Source organism: Mirounga leonina, unplaced genomic scaffold, assembly GCF_011800145.1.
Source record: "Mirounga leonina isolate KUSES-001 unplaced genomic scaffold, KU_Mleo_1.0 Mir_175, whole genome shotgun sequence".
Classification (NCBI taxonomy): Eukaryota; Metazoa; Chordata; class Mammalia; order Carnivora; family Phocidae; genus Mirounga; species Mirounga leonina.
The window spans coordinates 817,983-822,780 of record NW_023270453.1 but is presented as its reverse complement, the minus strand read 5'-3'; the positions used below and the strand labels follow the sequence as shown (position 1 = coordinate 822,780).

Below are 4,798 nucleotides of genomic sequence, written 5' to 3'. Positions count from 1 at the left end.
ACACATACATGCAGGCGGCCTCTGACATTTCAGGGGTCCTGACGCGGAACGCCGCGAGCAGCCCGGGCCGCCGTCCCGCCGCGGAAGCCTCGGGGGGGCAGCTGCGCGCGGCAGCGGCGGGTTCGAGCCCCGGGCGCGGCGGCGCGCGCGGCTGAAGGGCCCGCCCGCCCGGCCTCTGCGCGCTCTCGGCGCTCGGCGCCCGCACCGGGCCGCAGGGTGCCCGCCGGAGCCCGGCGAGGCGCGGAAGGGACCTGTGCGGCCTGCGCTTCAGAAACGAGCGAGGAGGACCAGGGCCCCTTGGGGCGCTCAGCGGCCTGAGTTTGGGAACTGAGAGACTAGAAGTGAAAGGATGCGGGGGCTTTAAGGCGCTGGGTCCTCTCCCCCACCCGGGGGTGAGGGGTTGTTCAGGAAGGGCCCACCTGCGGGTCGGGAGCCGGGGACGATTGGGGGAGGAGCGTCCAGCGCTCCCGGAAGCTGGAGAGCCACACGCAAGGTGGGCGGCCAAGTGACAACTGCGGTTTCTTTCCCCTCAAACCCTGGATACCGACCTCCGCGTAGTCCGTAGGTCTGAACTCCAAGAATTGTGCAAAAGTTCCGGCGACAAACCGGTAAAAGATCGGGCCGTCCCTGGGTGGGCTCGAACCACCAACCTTTCGGTTAACAGCCGAACGCGCTAACCGATTGCGCCACAGAGACTCCGATGTCACTTGCACCTCCAGCTATAGCCTTTATGGAGAATTAGAGAGGCACTATGTTCACGTTATTTTCTCTACTGCTGTCTGATTCATATTACTAAAATCAGAATCTTTCACTCAAAATATCTAACCCTCTTCATTTTATTTTCCACCTTTAAAGAATATTGGAAAATTATAAAACAGCAAGATCGAGCAAAATTTCAGATTGCAGCGTGTGTTAAAATACTGTCGTTTCTTTCCAACTCCTGTTTGGAACGTTCTGTTTCAGGAAGATGACTATTTCTGATATTTCCTTCTATAGGGAAATAAAAATTTTAATCTTGTGAGTTGAGAAACTTTCCTTTTGTTTCAAACTCTTTGTCCAAGTGTTTTGCTCGCTGATCTTCATGATTTACTCGTGTAGCATTCACAAGGTCATCTGAATTGTATTTATTTGCCTCCTTTATTTTTATTTTCAGGTATTATTAAATACATATATGTAATCCCTATTTGTTTGCCATGTACTAACCTATAGTGCAATTATCTGCCACTAACATTTTGTTATTGGAAAAGAGCACTAGGGAAAAGCTACAGTAACACTCACTAGTCCCGTGCATTTTAGTTCATTGCTTGATCGCCCTTCATTCTCCCTAGATGTAGCCTATAGGCGCACACATTTGAGCCATGCCCCTTGAAACGCGGGTTTCGCAGGATATTTATAACCCAGTTTGAGGAAAGAGAAGTTAAAGAAGAAAAAAGTATGATTTATGACTAACTCCTGAAAATCCCTAGCACAGAAACCCTGTTGGCAAACTTGCTACATCTCTATATATACTCTATATGAACATTTTTCCCTTTGTGTGAATATTTCCAGATGCCTTTCGAGGTACTCTTCAAAGCTCTAAACACTCTTTTTTTCCTCTTCTCAAATAACTGCTAGTTTCCACTTGACAACTCTATATTTAAATTTGTAGCAGTTACCGTACAGCTCTGTCCAGAATCCCTCGAGAAAGAATTCGTTTCATGATTTATAGAAGTTGTACGCGACTTGCCTCAGTCCAATCAACATTTTGAGTTCCTGTGGTTTGATAAGACAATTTAAATTGGCTTTGGAACCAATTAGCAGAATTCCTTGAAAGTGCCGGGATATTAAACAGCTGTGAACTCACACCAAGCTGTATCACTCCTCTTTCAACAAACTTTTTTTATTATGTTATGTTAATTACCATACATTACATCATAAGTTTTTGATGTAGTGTTCCATGATTCATTGTTTGTGTGTAACACCCAGTGCTCCATTCAGCACGTGCCCTCCTTAATACCCATCACGACGCTAACCCATCCCCCCACCCCCTCCCGTTTTCAACAAACTTTTAGAAGTGCACCTGAAAATTCTGAATTTGAAAAAAAAAATCCAGGAAACGCTTATAAATAACATATAATGAATGAGTCATTTCATTTGTGATCCTACCTTCAGATGTGATGATAAAACTTCATTTGTATTTTATGCACCTGTTAATGTGAGCTAAAGCTGCCTGGCACTGGTTTTTTTCCTCTATGAAGATGAGTGTCCTTTCCAGTTATTGTTTCTGTGTCTATTCAGTTAGAACAGACTGCAGGAGGTGCCTCACCACCCCTTCATTCAATATTTACTCTCCTGCTTAAAATAATACTAGAAACAGTTCTGTTCCTGTAAATATCTTTAGCTCCAATCTCTTTTCCTCACTTGTCATCATACAAACATTTTAACTTCTAAAAAGAGAGATGATGAGAAATGGTTGATAAGAAAAACTAATTCAAAAAGGAATATTAATTTGCATACTATGTGTCTATGTGAATACCACATTTGTTTTAAAACTCAATCTTCAAGTCTGGTTCTGTAGTTGTTAATATTTTTTAATAAAATCAGGGGCTATTTCCATAGTTCATTAGCATTGCCTTTTTTTTGTTTTTGGTGTCTTCACTGGAAAATACTTCAAAAGAACATGTAAATATTAAATATATGAAATGGAATCTCAGTGTCTACTCCAATGATATATATCAAACATAGATTTTATGCAAAATATTCCCTTAGAAAAATAAGAGTATGTGTTGTCATCTAAATCTTTGTGATTATTTAATCTTAGGCCTTATATCTATGCCCAGTTCTTAAACCTAAATTAAGCCCAGTGGATTAATTTTAGAAATATACATTATCTTTTCTTAAATTTCAGGATAACCTAAGATAAACAATTCTTATTGCTTCATTAATACTTAGATCTTTATAATTGCTGAAAGTGGAAAGGACTGAGCATTTTGCCCCCTTTTTGTATATCATACACATTTGAACTGCAACTTTACCTTTTCGAAGAATGTGCCCTATCAAAGAGGCTGACCTGTGCAGATTAATGGGCCTATATATTTTATTTCCTTCTTAGAGAGGAAGAGAGAGAGAGAGAGAGAACATCTGTGCAAATGGGATCCACCTGTCTTAACAAGGCAAGATGGACCACATTGATTTATAGACCTTCCAGGTATCATGAATCCAGTGCTTTCAGATAATGTGCCTCCAGCTTCATACTAACAGAATAGGCAACTCACAGGATTCCCATTAACACACTTGTACATGACCTTAATTCTTTTGAATGACTGTATTTCAGAAAGATGGTGACTGAGTGGCTAAAAGTGAAAAACCCAGTGAGACATTTTTAAAAATCCAGTGAGCTGGAGAAATTATCACCATAAATGGAAGATTGTGGCACCAGGAAAAAAAAGAGAATGTTAAACCAAGTGTCACTAAGAACAAGAGAACTATGAGACCAATTTTCAAAGCCATTGAAATCACATTTTTTATTTTATTTTTTAAAAAATATTTTATTTATTTATTTGACATAGAGAGACACAGCGAGAGAGGGGACACAAGCAGGGGGAGTGGCAGAGGGAGAAGCAGGTTTCCCACCCAGCAGGGAGCCTGATGCGGGTCTCCATCCCAGGACTCTGGGACCATGACCTGAGCTGAAGGCACACGCTTAACAACTGAGCCACCCAGAAGCCCCGAAATCACATTTTTGAAAGATTTTATTTATTTGAGAGAGAGAGAGAGAGCATGAGTGGGGGGAGGGCCAGAGAAAAGAGGGAGGGAGAATCTCAAGCGGACTCTACGCTGAGCAGGAAGCCCAATGTAGGGCTGGATCTCATGACCCTGAGATCAGGACCTGAGCCAAAATCAAGAGTCCCACCCTTGACTGAGCCATCCAGGCACCCCTGAAATCACATTTTAAAACTGATTTATAGTAGAGTTGAACCCTTCCAACCAGTCTCAAGCTTAAACTATATTTCCTACTCACAAAAAGTATCATTCCCATTCAAAACTGCTGACTAAGGGTCAGTTATCAGTTTAGCAGGCCAATAGCAGTGTCCAAAACACTATTGGGTCCAGAACACTATTCACAGAGAACAACTGCTTCCATAGTTGACTGTGAAGTTGGGTCTACTCACAAATTAAGAACATTAAGAAAGATGTATTAGAATATTGTGTCTTCTCATCATTTTTTAAATTGTGTCACTTAGTTGGAATGTCTTGTGAAATTATTCAGATAATTATCTCCCTTTTATTTTCAATTTAATAGACATGATTTAACAGAAAAGGTAAAAAGAGACAGGAATAAGGTATTGATACTCTACCTAGTGGTTTTACGAAAATTATTAAAAATATAGTTTATTCTTCATGAACTGCTCTTTTGTATATGGAAATCATTTGTATGGCTTTGCCAAATAATACAGATCTAAAATTTTAGTCATTGCTTTTCTCATTAGTGGGGAAGTATTATTCACGAACAGTATCGATGATTTCAACTGTGTTCAGACCAAAAGAATCTTGGATCCAGCTAGAAATGGTGGGGTTTAGGGGAGAACATGGATTTTAGCTTTCTTCTGTATACTTAGGAAACTTCTCCAGAAAGAAAACCCTACAGTTATCTCAGTAACTTTGATAGGTTCTACCCCATAGTCCATTTCTCGACCACAACACTGTTAATAAAAAAGCCACAGCCTTTTATTTCCCATGATATTTTCACAGAAACACTTTGAGGCAATAGTTTTTCGCTCTGCCATCTACACGGTGAATGTGCTGATAAATTGGCAGT

At 41.2% G+C, this 4,798-nt stretch overlaps 1 non-coding gene across 1 annotated transcript; it reads right to left on the bottom strand.

Annotated features, from left to right (window-relative positions):
• Positions 1–622: 622 nt before the first annotated feature.
• Positions 623–696, bottom strand: TRNAN-GUU. Its single transcript has one exon. It is a non-coding gene; the product is annotated as a tRNA-Asn (tRNA).
• Positions 697–4,798: the final 4,102 nt, after the last annotated feature.